This window comes from Macrobrachium rosenbergii, chromosome 12 (genome assembly GCF_040412425.1).
Source record: "Macrobrachium rosenbergii isolate ZJJX-2024 chromosome 12, ASM4041242v1, whole genome shotgun sequence".
Classification (NCBI taxonomy): Eukaryota; Metazoa; Arthropoda; class Malacostraca; order Decapoda; family Palaemonidae; genus Macrobrachium; species Macrobrachium rosenbergii.
The window spans coordinates 98,584,959-98,602,322 of NC_089752.1; the positions used below are offsets into that span (position 1 = coordinate 98,584,959).

Sequence of the window (17,364 nt, forward strand, 5' to 3'; positions counted from 1 at the left end):
ACTCGTGCTATAGTTCATTGTATAGTGTACAATAACAAGAGATAGATTAACACTGACAGAGTATATGGTTGGCAGCAGACTGTACAGGCACGTCCTATCAAACAAGCGTTCTTCAGAAGCCTTTGATAAGTATGCCGCCAAAACCAGATCTTTTTTTTCCTGGTCGGATGTGCATCATAACATGACGCGCCTCGTACATTAAATCACGGTTCTCGTCTGCGTAATCCTCGCGTCGTGTCAGTCGTCATCAATGGCGTTTAACGAGGTGTGAATCGCATTGAGCCTCGTTTTCCCCACTTTAAACAAAATGACTTTACAGAGGTGTCATAAATAAGTAAAATTCTTGAACTGACTAATCCAGTGGATTGTAAAAGTGTTCATAAATACCACGCTAAAGCAAATATCTACGTAATACTGAATCTAAATCAATATTGACTCGTACGAAAATAACTTTACACTTGAGGGACGAACCGGCCATGAATGTCGTCATCTGCCCGGACACGGAGCAACCAGGGCCGAAAGGTTACTTCTGCAGTAAATCCTTATGAAAATCTTTTCCAAATAAAAAAAAAAAACTATTGAAGAATCCATGCAAACAAATTATATAAGTGTTAGTATCAGTTGCATCCGTACTCATTAATAATTTATCTCCAGTATAGATGAATAAACGTACGCTTTACACATGCCATAATTTCAGCCAAGAAAGTTGCATTAAGAAGTAATGACTAAAGGAAAAAACTAAACAGCATTTTTTGCTATATGTAACCTAAAACCAATTATAGAAAGAAAACATTATCCCTCCCCATAGACTTATCATACACCAACTCTTTATTACCTGGTAGATTTGACACTTTACATGTAAATCCTTTCTTAGTAACAATTCTGGCAGAAAACAGCAACACTCTTGACCCCCTATCTTCCTCCTAGGTAAAATGAATCAGAACAGTGCAAGCCTTTAGTCACTATGTTCTCATCAGCAAAATAGTGTAGAACAATCTTCTTTATACTTTAGCTGAGGATCAACTTTATGGCCCGGTCTCTTCTATTGACTGTCGTTGATTTCAAGACTTGTTAGTTCATTTGCCTTCTCAGATGAAGTATATCGACAGGGTTTGCTTTATTTTTCTGTTATGTACATCCAGTAGGCACACCGCTTGCAGAAAGTACCTAGCTCAACAATCTGTATATCCAGCTTTGCCTCACGGGAAACTCTGTTCTTCACTTACAAAATGTCCGCCGTCTCTCTTGCCGAGAATACTTGATTACCAGCATCATCCTTAACATTCACTGCCATTTAACTGTAGGGCCTACTATATCCATCTTTTACGCAAGCTATTATCTTTATTGTCGTCAAAATTCTTTATACTCATTTAAACACTTTCACACTTAGTTTTTGCAACCAGTATTTGTTAAGTCTGCCAATTATCAGCAGAAGACAGTTTGCAAACGTATACTGTGTTATGTTTATTCCAGCTGTCATTGTCATCTCCAGTTTCATTCATTAGCGCCTACCTCTAACTGTGGCTCTCCATCAGACTTCTCTCTTCACACCTCGGCCTTAGATGCTTAACCATCTCATTCCGTATACGAAATTGATTGCTCAGCACTCGTCACCCAACATGTCTTTGCATATTTCAGCTTTACTCTCAAACTTACCACTGGACTGTTGCACACACACACACACACACACACACACACACACAATCATCTTTGCTAAAGCTACACTTATCTTTCTGATTAGGTCCTCTGTTATCACTTGCACTTTGCTAGTCAACCACTTGTTATATAGTTATTGTGGGGTTTCCTAAGCAGTATTCCCCTATTACTCGTACGTACCTGGCTTTTGATAACCACAGTTCCTCATTGGGCGGGTGGGTACCGTTCTCGGCTAGCACTCTGCTTGGCCCTCGTTCGATTCTCCAACCGGCCAGTGAAGAATTAGAGGAATTTATTTCTGGTGATTGAAATTCATTTCTCGTTACAGTGTGGTTCGGATTCCACAATAAGCTGTAGGTCCCGTTGCTAGGTAACCAATTGGTTCTTAGCCATGTAAAATAAATCTAACCTTTCGGGCCAGCCCTAGGAGAGCTGGTAATCAGCTCATTGGTCTGGTTAAACTAAGGTATACTTTTCTGATAACCACGTGTACTTGGTGGCGTTCTTCAGACAAACTTTCCCTCAAGCGAAGCGCGCAGTCAGTTAAGGTCTTGATTAAAATGGCCATTCTATATTTCTTTTTTTAACACGAATAATGCTCGTTTGTCCATATGGTACCGTTGAAAATTCCCTCTTACTTTCCCCTTATTGGATTGTTCTACTTTGCGCATTATTTCACATGATTTCCTATTTTGTAAATTTTTTCACTCCTTTCCCTAATAAACATTTCTTACCCCTCCGTGATGCCCCCCCCCCCCGCCAACCATCTTGTTCAACCTTAACAATGACAGGTAGAAAGATTATTATGTATAATTACATCCAAAAGCAGAAATACTTGTTTATGTCAAAGAATTGCTAGGCATGCATAATCACATAAGTACACACCCACGTATTTATTGGACCTCTCCTGTATCTTGAATCATTTCCCTTTTTGCCACTCGAGTGGCATTTCATATACCAATAATTTTCGTGTTAATACTAGTATTATATTGATATAATACTTGTATTATTTTGTGATAGAATGCTGATAGAAGAGACTTCCAGGTTATTTTAATAAAAAAAATAAATTGGAAGATTTTTTTTTATTTGAATATTTGCGTGAATTGGAAGGAAATACATACTGCATCTCGTCTCATAGTTTTGTGTATGCTGAGTAAGGTAATAGAATGACAGTGTAGGACCCTTGCCTCAAGAGTATAATTTCTTGTAATAATGCAGTATTTTCATTAGAGATGCCTATTAAAATTTTTCTATATTTTCGTGAATTATCGCTTATAAAATGCTGGTTTTTTATTGCTCTTCTTCATTATGTCTTTTAAAGTCAAGTTATTTGGTTTAAACTATATGAAGGAAATACTGACACAATTCACACCTCGTGAAACAGATTTTATGATGACTAGTCATAATTTACTCCCATGAAGATAGGGCTTACGAATTTAGGTTGGAGGTTTGTCAGTCTCAGTACGTCGTACGAGTAATCAGGGAAAATCGTGCGCTCTGTTTGTGTTTGTTTTGGCGTCGGTGGGAAAATCAGCCAAGTAATTGATAGCCTAAATTGATAACCATGAGCTGCAATCCTCATCTTATGGTAAACAAGAAAATGTCTTTCGTTATTATCTTCAAAGCTAAAGAGTTTTATAATGATTTTAATACTCTCTCTAAACTAGAGCTGCACCCTCACATCCATCTGGTCGATTTGAATGATTCCGTTCAAATTAATGCAGTGTAATACATTCGAGAGGGATTTCAGGAGAGGGTCACATCCATATAGTCAGACGAAAACACCGGAGTTCAAAGTCGGTTTGCAGAGGTCTTGAGCGGTCATTCGTCCTGACCTTCTCTCTCATGATTGAAGAGGTTGGTTGCTGGGGTCGAGTGCTGCAGATGGAAGGAACCGTCGGCCATGTGATGGAAAGGGAAAAGAGGGAGGAAGAACCGGGAAGAGAAATCCCTTGTCGTGTCTCTGGTGTTAAACAAAGCGTGTTGCTCTTTGTATGATGGCTGCAGCGGGACCCTCGTTTTATTGTTGTAGGTTGCGTGCGTCTGCTCCTAACCCATGTAACAGATAGGCCGCCGATTCTCTTTTATGGCTGGCTAGATTCTGAGAGAAAGAAAGAGTACGAGCGGAGGCCTGTGATAATAAGCTTATAGCCACGCTTATCCAGTTTGTTCATTTATTGTCCTTTTATTGCGTCCATAGACAAAAGAGTGGCACGAAAAAGAACTAAGATGAATGCGTCACGAGATACCCACGGTTTTGTTGACATAACATCTCGAGTTGTTCTTCCCAACACCTGCAAGTGTTCCACGCTGTCACTTTTTTATGGTAGCCTCAAGTTATTTTTGGAAATTTCATAGTTTTTCTGTAATAGGAAAAAATTGAGTCCAACGAGCAAGATTTGATTTCATGTGGTGGTGCTTTTTTGGTTTTGAAAAAGTTACATAATTTAGATTTCGTCCTTCAGATGTGAAATTTAATATGATAACATTTTTTTAATGTCCTCATTTCATGCGGAATTATGCCTGTGCCCCCATTTTTTTTATTTATTTTTAAGATTGGCTCTGAACAGAAGTTTCACTCTCAGCAATTGCTCTTTTTCTCCATAGTGATTCCATTAGAACTGCCTAGACTTGAAAAATATTGCAAAAATGCAAACATTGTAACTGAAAGATTAAAGAGATTTATCGTACCTTTAACTCTATAGGAAAGACGTATAATGATTTTTGCTGTGAATGGTAAATTCTTAGTAGACGGTTAGCTGAATATTTGCACGTTTATATTGATTTTTTTTTTAAATATCAATTCAAAGACAAGATGACAGACGTCGTGTCGTTGTATTTTTTTTCCTTTTGCATATTTTCTACAAAGAGCTAGTTATTAAGTAAATAGTTTGTAAATGTAGGAACTAAAGCTTTCATCCTACCAGGGACTCATAAGAATGAAACCTTTGGAGTTTGGAAATGACTGATATCTAATGCGAGGCATTACTCTATTCCACTGCGTCACTGGTCTGCCGGACAGTGACGTGAACCATTAGGTTTGGTCCCTACTTGATTAATGGTCACTAATGAATGTGTAACCCCGTTAGAAAATAAGCCCCCTTGATCACCTGTGAGGACGTAGGCATGGGGATGGCAACCTCATCCCAAAACAAGTCCTTCTGGAGCCCCCGCATTCATACCAGAAGAGATAATTAGGAAAGATTCCTGTAGCCCCTCTCCTTACCCATGTAGAAAAAGAGCTACAGAAATTTTCAACAGGAGTTGCAGAATATGATGTGAGAGGCAGCAGATATCCATGAGACCGAACTGCGACTACACGAGTGACTGAATTATATTCTTATGCGAAAAAGAAGTGCTTTTGAATATAATGAGTATTTTCAGATTTTTTTCGAACATAATAAGTTACTACTCCACGCAGAGGCACATTCACGAACTGGCAGTTGCATTACCCTCTGGAATGCCCCAGAAATAGTGGGGCATTGACTTCATTTCCTCGGATTTGCTAGAGTCGCGCCAGTAAAAGGGCAATTTAAGTGATAAGGCTGACGATGACGGCAAAGACGCGGAGGCGGCAGTCGTTCACTTCCTCCTGTGGGTATATAAGAGTAATGGCATGCCTCAAGGTGCCAGTCCTTTCTCAGTCCCTCTGAAGTGCTACCGAGTGTTTGTGTGCGCGAGACAGCTGCAAGTTTCTTCTAACGAGTTAGGATCATTTTTATTTTTGTCTCTGCTTTTTAAGATATATCTTCTTTCATTTGAATTTATCTTTTGATAGATTACTGTCATATTTTAATCCATCTAGTGGTCAATAATTAGTACGTAGTTACTATAATTTACTTTATTTTGAAAATACTATTCATAGTTTTCTATCATTCTTATTACATTCTACTTTTGCCCCTTAATATTATTCGGCTAGAAAGGTGAATTTCGTAAAATTATATATATATATATATATATATATATATATATATATATATATATATATATATATATATATATATATATGAAAATAAAAATAAAGGCCCATAAAACACTATTTAAACGTTGAAACCATATATTTCAGGCACTTGTTTCTGTGCCCCTGTTCACAGTGAACAGGGGCACAGAAACAAGTGCCCGAAATATATGGTTTCAACGTTTAAATAGTGTTTTATGGGCCTTCTTATTTTCATATTTTACACTGTAGTATTACAGGAAAAAGACATTATATATTATAGTATATATAGGAAAAGACATTATATATATATATATATATATATATGTATGTATGTATGTATGTATGTATATAACTAGAATATCATTTTTGATGACCACTGTTATTTTTAATATATTTACTTAGTGCTGATTGTGACTGATAGGCCTCAGATTATTTTGCCCAGAATAATGTTTGATAACCATACAGTATGTTTCCATTCTGGTGTCTGCAACATATTTATTCCCCGATAAAGGTTTCAGATATATATCAGTGTCAGTGCTGTGTAGTGTCAGTTTTCCTTGTAATGAATAAATAGTGAAGAAGTGCTATATGGAGTAGGTGATGATAAGTGATTTGATATAAGATATTTTGTCGAATTAATATATTGTTTAATTAACATTGTATAATCTTTCCATACTGGCTTTTACGACGCGTGCGCACTTTACAAGTGGTGTCGATGGTGATGGTGGTGGTGATGATGATGGTGGTGTTGATGATGCTGAAAATTAAAGAAAAATGGTGACAGAAAGCGTTCCAAGCTTTTCAGTGACGACTGTACTCTTATATGCAAGTGGAAAAAGAAGAACTATTTAATGGGCACTTTAGCTCAGTTCAGTTACGGTGTATTTTTGCATTTTCCCGCCAACGGTACTTCCTTCCGTCTCAGGAAGTGTTCATCCTGTAGCTTTGACATAATACTTCCACCGATCATTATATGCACTTAGATTAACCATAGAGGATTAATGGACTCGACAGAATTGATACCTCACATTTTATCATGTAATAACGTTCAATTACGGTTATCAAGTGAGTTATTAACTGATTTTGATGAAGGTAATAAAAGAGGGTTCGGGGACGATAATCACACTCATGTATAACATATACTGTAATCGGTTACTTTATAACTCTGAAGTTTTGCAGAGCTGAGGCTTCAATCATCCGTTGTGTCGACAAAGAGAAACGGTTTCTCGGGGACTTCAGCGTTAAGGAGGTGATGGTTGGTAATATTTAATTTGATAATGATGAGTAAATTATTGTAGCGTGTTTAGGTAAAAATTTAATTTGTAAACTTCATTTATTCATTTGTTTGTTTATTTTGCGTCGCTTGAGTTCGATTGTTGATTTTATTCTGATACCTCTAATCACACGAAAATTATTAATATTACACTTTATATTCCTATTAATATTGTTATAAATTCCATTCATGAAATAGAACAAAAAGCCTTCTATTGCGTAACAGCCGAAAGAAAGTTTTAATTCGCTGAGACCCTCTCATTTCCGTCTTGTGCTTCGAATTTTTGGGAAATGGCCGGAAACCACCTGCAGAAAAACATGAAGTCACAACTGGTATACAGTACTTAGTAATGTCTAGAATACGTCGAATTGGACTATTTTTGCATTAAGTTGGAAGGCTGTACGTTAACATTTCCCGGAGGATTCATATTAATTGTCATGGTGTCATGAAGACCAAAAATGTATGCTCAGGATGTTTTGGGTTTTGATTACGTAACTTCAGAAAGCACGACTTTATCGGAAACCCGCCGTTTACGGATAAATAAAATGTTGTATGCAAATCAAGAGCGACTATCTTTTGAAGGTACGTAACGTAAACCCTTTCATTTATTCACAGTAGAAAGAATAACTGCAGTATCAAGAAGCGTGCAATGGGATATTAATATGTGAATTAATGGAGTGAAGTTTTTTTCATTGCATAATTAATCATAGTTCGTGTTCTGGCACTACAGCTATGCGGTGTTACAAAGAGCTGGACAGGGTTGGGGGTGGGAAACCTCTGGCATAATAGCAGGCCCTGTAATTATTCTACAATAAAGGTAGTGTATTAGCTTCTGCGGCACGCGGTTTCAGTTTTCATTTATGTATTTGTTTGTTTATTTATTGCATTTTAATTCACCATCATGAAAAAAGGCGTAGGTTCAAATGAACGGATTCTCTATAGACATGGCTGTTTCAACGGAAGTTTCGTGAACCGTCACGCATGTTTACTGAAAGTGGGAAGTCTTCCTGAGGACTTCATGCCTGTTGATGTGCTGTTTCTCAGTGTTGCCTTGGGTATAAACAGGAAGGCCAAAAGGAAAGCCCTCATGAGAATTATTCGCCCTTGGGACTTTCACAACCTGAGGAAGGTTTCTTTCAGTTTTGGGACTTTATCGTGAACTTTGTAAAGCTTCCATTAATTCTCTCTCTCTCTCTCTCTCTCTCTCTCTCTCTCTCTCTCTCTCTCTCTCTCTCTCACACACACACACACACACACACACACACACACACACACATCAAAGAATGTTGTGCTATGAACAGAAATTAATCCAGTAAATTTCCGTGGTTTAAAAACTCACTATAGCGTTTATGAATGTCTTCCCTGAAAGAGATGTAAATGACGAGCAGATTGACCATCTACTGTATATCCATCATTAAAGGTTCTGTTGGTTGAGGCGGGAATTGGGTGGTTGAGGTAAGAATCATGGGAAATAGAGAAGACACGTACTCCGTGACGTCATGCAAATCCGCAAGGTTGCTTCAAACTGCTTTTGTTTGACCTTTCGTAATGGCGCATGTCATGAGTATTGTTTACGTAATTTTTTATCATTAATGTGTACTTACGTCAGATATTTCAGAGCTATTCGTTTACTTGTTTAATTGTTTAGTTTTTTGTAAGAGTTAGCTCTAGTTCATCGTTGCCTTTTAATTCTTGGTATTTGTAGGAAATACTGAATAAGCTTGTAAAGACAGCTGCCTTATATAACAGTCTGAACTGCATGAAAAACAAGGGTGGAACTTACTATGCGCCCCAACAAGCGTCGAAAACTGAGCGGTAGCGGGTACAGGGATAAGGGGTGACACCATGTATGCTTTTGAAGTGTTCCCGAGGCTCTTTCTTGTTGTTCCACTGTGGTGAAGTTATGAAAGGAAAAGGTACTTTTATATTTTTGCAAGAGTGATTCGTGATATCTTATCAATATTTATTGTTCCTTTCTATAACGAAGCATAGATATTTGTAAGTGGTCATTATGGAAGCTTTATTCAGTAACAATTAGAAAAATCATGGACAAATTACATAGCATTAGTATATATGGTTAATTAATGTCAAATGTAAGGAAAGGTGTTATTATAAGTTGTAGTTATGAATACAAGTTTAGAAATAGCAGAGGATTTGCAATCCTTTAACAGAGAATCGTATATTAACAGTGACGAAGCTGATACTCAAAATGTACAATCATAGACCCTTAGCAAAGAAGGGCGTCTGTTTGTGGGAAAATTGTGGAATACGATAACAGCTGATTGAGACAAAAGGTGCGTTGCTATTTTTTTAGTGGCTTTGATAAGGGCAAAGACAATCTGTGTCTCTGGCTGATATAGTGATTGCCGGTTTCAAGATTCTCTATGTCTTGTAAATCGGGGAGTTTCTATTGGGCAAGAATGGATTTGCGAGGTTAAAAAAAAATACGAAATGAACAAAATAATTCGCGTTTTCATATTGTAATTCTCATGGAAAAAAAGTTCTGGATTTGTTGAATCCTTGTTATCAGTGAGTAGTTTTTAGATAAAGGGAGAAAAGCGCAGCATTTTTTCTGCAATAGAACATAAAATATCGTGTTCCTCTGACGTTGCATTAATGCAGTCACATCCGAATCCCATAAGTTATCGATAGTATCGAAGCGTAATTATGTGACGCCAGAGACAGGTAGTGATTGCTCACAAGCACAGTATATGTATACAGAGCATGCGCCTGTTATTGATATATTTATTTTCCTTTTTCCATAGAGGGCCTGGCACCAGGAGGTGTTCTCTTCCTTTGCTAACAGTACATAATCGGGGTGCGGTAATTGAACTTGTCGTATGTGCCAACGGCTTCCGGTATTTCTCGGCAGTCACCCATCCAAGCATTGACCATATCCAGCGTTCCATAACTTTAGTGGTCGTAGGGGGCGTGGTGTGCCAAGTGTTGCTGCTGCCGCCATCTATATATATATATATATATAGATATATATATATATATATATATATATATATATATATATATATATATATATATATATATATATATATATATATATATATATATATATATATATATATATATATATATATATATATATATATATATATATATATATATATATGTGTGTGTGTGTGTGTGTGTGTGTTTACGTATGTATGTATGTAATTATGTATGTGTGAAAAAGCAATGCAGTAGAAGAGAATGGTCCACCACACTCCTGCATCGAGTGTTGGTTGCCTGATAAAGATGACCCGGTAACAAAAAGCTTCAACAATTGGCCTCGCTTGGACCTGAAATCCCACGGAATCAGGTCAGGGGAAATAAGCCCCAAGCGGCTTGGCTGTATCAAGGAGGTCTCAGCATTCTGGCGATGATCACTCAATGTCTCCTTGCAATTTAGATGCCGGATACTGCAGGAACCGGTGTGCACGCAAGCATTCGGATTCCTCGTGCATTTTGGGTCACAGGTTTTGACGATGGGTGCTTAACGTTTTTAGTAGCGATTTTTGTTAGTATTTATTGCACGTTCTTCATACCTTTTATTCATGTTGCATATTGAAATTCAAATCCTAGCACTTACGAGTGGGGTTGCCAGATTGGTAAAATAACTTAGGATGGAAATTCATAGCAAATATCTTCCTTATAGGCTTTAAAGCTATTGGGTGTGAAGCATAACCGTTATCCGTGCCAGTCTCAAAGAAAAGCCTTCCGTCTTGTGATATCCCAGTTAAGTCGCAGTTTATCGAGTCTCAGCGACATGCTTTTATGACGTGAAGTGATCTCCCACCACAGCTTTTCATTTTGCCAAATTAGATTTCCCCATAGATGTGGATAGAAAAATTTATCCAGCTTTTTTATGATCAGGATTAACTTCATTGTATGAAATCAATCTGTTGTTGTATAAGTAATATAAACGTATCTGTTGGATACATAACAAATTTATCAGTTGTTGTATAAGTAATATAAAATTATCTTGTTGTATAAGTAGTATAAACTTACATTACTTATTGTATGAAGAAGTATCATTTCCTCTTTGTTCTTTGTTATTGAATTTCGACTGATTTCCTATTTTTACGGCCCATTTTCCTTTTTTCCTCGGCCCGTGGTGAGAATTTAACCACCTGATTTCCTTCATCTAATGTAGGTCAGATGGGCTCAGGCAGGTAGCATTAGCCGCAGTCATATCAGTCGTTATTATTCACATGCAAGCTTACGACTCTAATTATGGTTTCCCTATGCGGCTTGGAAAACTCGTTTTGTCATGCGCTGCTTAGCCGCCCCTCCCTGAGGTTTTGTCTCGATTTGGGTTCGTCACATTGATAAGAGAATTTATTTATCGCTCATAAAGTTCAAGGATAGCGTATCATATACGTTTCGGCCATCCAAAAACAACTCTTGCCCCTGGTTTTGTATTTAACGAGCAGTTTCGTAACAGGAAAGTATATTGAGCGTTGTCACCTGAATATTCTTCTCGTTCGTATCCAGAACAAAGTGGTGTTTTATTTTTGTGAGGAGTGTATTACTGGCTTTTACAGCATTATCATGAGGCCAGGTAAACTTTAAGCTGAAGTAAAGAGAAATGTGTTGAGTAGCAGGTGTTCAGGTTGATGTAATTCAATATGTGGATTATATATAATTAGTCCTGGCATGGTTTTTTCATGGGAGAAGCATTAGGTATGCTCATCAGGTGTGTTCATCTAACGTAAAATTCTCAGATCCCCTCTTTACTTTTTTCTAAGCTCTGATGATTCTATTTTGTTGCAAGAAGTGCATCGAGTTTTCCAGTTTATGAATTTGCCTCCAGATAGTTGCGATATTGATAACTGTTTAAGAAGTCTAGCGTCAGTTCTTGCATTATCGTTAATCCCGTTGGCTTATTTAAAAAAAAAAAAAGTTTCAAATTGTGATGAACGATTACTGAGTCAACATTATGTAACAAAAATTGTACCGATCTTGTACCACTAACAAACGAAGTGTAATGGTTGTGGCCCTTTGGCATTTAACACATTTAAAGTACTTTTGTCTGTTTTTTATAGGTGTGAGTTTCGAAAGTACAAAGAATTACGGGAATCATTATTCCTTGTTTAGTCTCTACTGTAGATGTTACTTTAAAATTGTAGGTAAGTGTAGGAGTTTGGAGTTGCATTGAAAAACGGTGGTAGCAGGTTGTATTATTATTATTATTATTATTATTATTATTATTATTATTATTATTATTATTATTATTATTATTATTATTATTATTTGTAGTGATTTCGGAATGGGTTACTTATCTAGGATATGTCGAGAATTTCTGTTTGTCTAATGGGTTTACTTTCGTTTAAAAGTAATGAAATGTAACGGATCATAGTGCAACGTCAATTAAAGTCCTCAGAAAATTTTGAAGGAAGATTATGGAGTCGATTGATAGGGTAAACATTACCAGAAACTGTATTCGAATAAAACCCGAATTGTAGAAACAAATAAGACTAAAGTTGAAGTCGAATGTTAACGATGTGATAATGGCATGAGAATGAAGATACTCCCTGGTCTAATTAAGGCGAATGACAGATAATGCCATTATCCTTTTCCCGTTTGGTTCCTTAACAAACGCCACATCCGGAATGTTGTTCCCTTTCGCGTTGACATTAGGTAGTCTTTTTTTTCTCTTAGGGATCACATGAAATCAGTGACGAAAATTAATGTAGTTTTATGAGATAAAGACAATTGACTTAAGAAGCAAGCTTCCGTAAAATAGACCACCTTTACAGTATGTGGTAAAGTAAAAAAAATAGATTGAGGGAACAGTTATTAAATGGAAGCACTTGAACAGGCCAAGAAACATACAAGAATGCATCAGTATGATATAAAAAATAAGACATGGTGCTCGAAGCATTTCAGTATTTTCACTGCCACTTTGAAACTTATCGGAAATGGGCATTAATGGTCAGGATGATTGTTTAAAGGACGCTAATGAGCATCGGAGACGAGGGATAAGTCGATGCCTAGGGACCGAGCGCGCGCGCACACTTGCGATCAACGGCGAAGGTTAAGTGAGACAGACCTACGGGCTGGGGATGCCGATGTTGCTGTAGGAGGTAGACCTATGCCCCCCCCCCCCACCTCCATCCCTTCCTCACAAAAAACAGCAAGGTCGTGTGACAGTGAAAATCTATTACGGCCTGAACTCGGACCCTGCACAGTTCGACGTAGTTTTGCACCAATGGTCTAACATGATGACCATTATTTCGAACCTCCACGTCAAGTTATTGTCTAAAAGACAAACAACCCGAGAAGTTGCTGACTTCCTGGTGGGAGAGCCATTTTTTAATTAACAAAGGTAGAACAAAAGGTTTAAGGACCGTATTAGTGGATGAAGAGACCTTAAGAACAAAGCATGCCTGTCAGGTAGGATCAGATGGTATGATGGAGTACTGTAAAAAAAAGAAGCTTTAAGTTAAACGTAACACCAGCTACTGTTACATTCAGAATCGTCTAATACAGTTTTGTCTATGGCCAGCGGTTCATTGAGGAGGCAGTGGCTTATTAAAACTTTCCAGAGAGGATTATTTCAATGAAAATAATTCAAATAATATTGAAGTCTGCGATAAAGTGTGTGATGAGATTTTGGTTAAAAAGAAATTTGTACACACACACACTTAATTGCCTGGAGAGAAAGAGAGATTGTAGGTTCGTTTAGGAAACCTTTTCCCATTACGGGGCCGTTAACACACCTGTCCACTTTTGTTTTATTTTCAGCCAAAACATTATTCAGCCTTTTAAGTTAAGCACAAGTGGTTAACTGTTTTATGGTTTCATATATTAAAGTACATAATTATGAACACGATGGACAGAATATTATTTAACATAAGATGGAAAATTTGGACGATGGAACCTATTTATAGCTTAGAGGAATTATTTGTCCATAGAAAGCCGAAATAGTGTGGACATAAGAAACAGGAAAGAAATGGCAAATTTCCTCTATGGTGGGTTGCTTGGTTACCCGGGTATTTTGTGGGTTACGTTTTCCTTCACATCACTATAGGTAGATTAGTCTTAAGATACTCGGTGCCATAAGTCCATCTGACTTTCCTCTTGCTACACCTCTCAATTGCCCTTTCAGTGCTGAATGACCTCGTAGGTCCAGCGCTTGGCCTTAGGCCTAAATTCTATATTCTATTCTGTTCTATTCGGTGTCATATTCGTTTCCTTTCGAAACGTAAGAGGAATTTTCATTTTCTTTAAAACCACGAAAACAATATACAAGAATCCTGGTGTTAAATCCGGACTCCGATCAACACCAAAATCTAATCTGTACATTCCATGAAACAAAATGATTTTTAAATCCTATCTTTTTTTTTTTACAATTAACACGTAGTCCTGCGAAGACGGACGGAGCAGCCTTAAAACGTCACCACCTTTGCGAAGTTGGTAAGTTTTGTTAAGGGAGAACAAAGTAAAGCGGCAGGGCACGAAACTGAGAATTCACACTCGGTGCCGGAAACTGCGTTATGTCAGTTGTGGGCGTGCACGACCCGCAGATTATTTTAAGTCAGTGTGAGTGGGCTCACTTAAGATGGAACTCACGCGTCCATCGAACTCGCTGGCAAAGCCAGTTTCAGAATTCCCTTGGAACTGAATGCACAAAGTTACTCGAGAACGTTAACTTGGCCAGGCTTTCAGAGATGAACTGGTCAGTGAACCGTAAATGCTTTTACCAAAATTATTTTTTGTTTTTGCTCCGTCGTACGTGGTGGCGAATAAGGCCCCTGGCTGCATTTTGGTTATTGGATATTTGCAGTATTTTGAAAAAGTAGGAGTTCACTTTTAAGTGTTGGTGATGCTTTCTTTGTGGAATTTTTCCGTGGAATATAAAATTTCCAGTACCACTGAAGTTAGGATTTCTAATTACATTGATTTAGATTTCAGTTCAGTCCTTTGAAGTGAAATGAGTGTATGTGCGTACTGTATTACACTTAATGTATGTGTTTGTTACGTATTTTTAATTATTTAAAATATCACGGGAAGCTCATTACCCATTATTCAGAGGTTAATTGTAGTTTGTAAGTCCTTGATAACTGTGAATAAAGAGACAAGGTCTTGAAATAGAAACAATGTGTGTGTATATATATATACTGTATATGTATATATATATATATATATATATATATATATATATATATATATATATATATATATATATTATATATTTATATATGTATATATATAAATATAATATATATATACACATTGTTTCCATTTCAAGACCTTGTCTCTTTATTCATAGTTATTAAGGGCTTACAAACTACAATTAACCTTTGAATAATGGGTAATGTGCTTCCCTGATATTTTAAATAATTAAAAATACGTAACAAGCACACATTACTGTAAGTGTAATACCGTATGCACATACACTCACTTCACTTCGAAGGACTGAATTGAAATCTAAATCAGTATATATATATATATATATATATATATATATATATATATATATATATATATATATATATATATATATGTGTGTGTGTGTGTGTGTGTGTGTGTGTGTGTGTGTGTGTGTGTATGTATAAAATGTTTGTTTACATACTTACTGAGCCTGATAAGCATGTAGCAAGAAGTGAGAAAGGATGGCTGCGATAAATTCTAGTCTCCTTACACTCGATCTCATTTGGTATCAGCATTATTCTAGCGCCTGAGCCGACATTCGGAAAGCCTTTTGACATCACCTCACGTACCCGCGTTGGGCGAAGATGTATGTGAAGTTGCGCAGCGCAATGCATGTCAGGAAGACTCTCACATCATTCTTGTTTTCACATCATCAGCGGGAAGGCCGAGCCAGAATCTTAATATCCAGACTACACAAGAGCCGTTTCCCCCTAAACATGCAAACAAACGCGCGGAAGTGTTGGTGTAGGTAGGAAGAGCCCTTTATACGAGCAATTGACCCGAGCAGTCCTCTGTGACCATTGAAGCCAACTCATCTAAAATGCAAACGATATTGTGTTGTGACTGGGTTGTTTTGGTGGTGGTCGGAAATAATGAACATTTGGGTTTAGATGCCTTAGTGAGCATTTGCCTTATTGCTATGTATGGAGAGACTTATGGGACTTTACGTATTTTTGATTAATTCGTTTAAATTGTTTTACTTTGAAGGATGACGTCTTTTTTTTTTTTTTAATCAGAAAGTAAACTTTTATAAAAGGGCTAGCACTTATACGGCAGCTCTCTTCCTTTTCATGTGTTGCTGTAACTTTGAGGGTAATCATATTCACTTCATTTACTCCGGGAGGGATCTTGTACCTTTTTTTTTTTTTTTTTTTTTTTTGAAAGGTCAGTATCGCGTGATTTGCGTTTTCAGCTTAATGACACTATCGACCTTTTGTCTTTGTCAAGGATGTGTATCATTTCTTGTGGACATAGATACTACTGATGATGGAGATACTACTGATCTTGTTAGTTGTTGGTTATGTTAGTTAGTCTATATCTGATATAGAAAGGACAGTTATCGACGGAAACATAAGGGGATAATACATGACCACCTCTGGTGCTGTATGTGTTATGTAGGGAAAGTATTATCACGAAAGAATCAGTATATTTGGAAATGGTGATATATACGTAATAAGTATACCCTTATTTTAGTTATGTTTGTATATTTACACAATTTTAGACGACATCTACTGTTTCCCACCATATAAATGTAGTATACTCTTTCAACGTTTTTATTTTTACTCAGTTCTTATGTTTTATGGGCAATGTTTTCCTTCTTAGTTTGCTAGTTGATCATTTCAGTTTTAATGTATGGGATTTGTATGGAAATTTGTAAGTCTTCGTGTTGTATTTGTTGTGATTAATATTATTAATATTGTATTGTTACGGATAAAATCCCATTTTAGCTTTCGAATTTTTTTGTGCTAAAGCTAAATTCTCTGGTAATTGTGTGATGGACACTGCTGCGTATTTCTCAGTTTTGTAGTAGAATATTTGTTCTAGAATCATTTCTTTTTCACTTGCTCACAACGTCAGTTCTACAATGCAAAGGTAGACAGGTAGGTAGTAATTTTTATCAATCATTTTCTTTATAAAATGCGCAGATCTAGCACGTTAATAGAATCTTGCAACAGTGTTGGATGAAACTAAATCTAATATTCAAGCTGTTTCTTCAGTTAAGTGGTAAATGGAACAAAGATACGTTGAATTACCCAGTGAGCTCTCTCTCTCTCTCTCTCTCTCTCTCTCTCTCTCTCTCTCTCGGAAGAAAAATTATAGATGCCGCTTTCTTTATAAATAGCTTTGCTTGTATGTGTGTGTGTGCGTGTGTGTATGTGTGTTTATGAGAGAGAGAGAGAGAGAGAGAGAGAGAGAGAGAGAGAGAGAGAGAGAGAGAGAGAGAGAGAGCTGATGGAAAGCGTTAAGTTGTATCTTTGCACAACACGGCTTGCGGTAAACCTTGAAGCTTTTATTGGATAGTTTGTATGCCTTTTAAATCTGTGTACTACTCACCCTTCTTCTC

General features: G+C 37.0%; 1 protein-coding gene across 10 annotated transcripts in view; it reads left to right on the forward strand.

Moving 5' to 3' along the window:
• LOC136843780 (chloride channel protein 2-like) overlaps positions 1–17,364 on the forward strand; it is a 258,922-nt gene that overhangs the window by 150,622 nt on the left and 90,936 nt on the right. For 2 of the 10 annotated variants that reach the window (XM_067112493.1, XM_067112497.1), the window contains exon 1: positions 5,265–5,361. The exons of 7 other annotated variants lie outside the window; for them this stretch is intronic. The gene's annotated coding sequence lies outside the window, so the exon portion shown is untranslated. Of the gene's footprint in view, positions 1–5,264; positions 5,362–6,174; positions 6,190–17,364 lie in introns of those variants that run through there. One more of the 10 variants, XM_067112495.1, reaches the window with a different exon arrangement.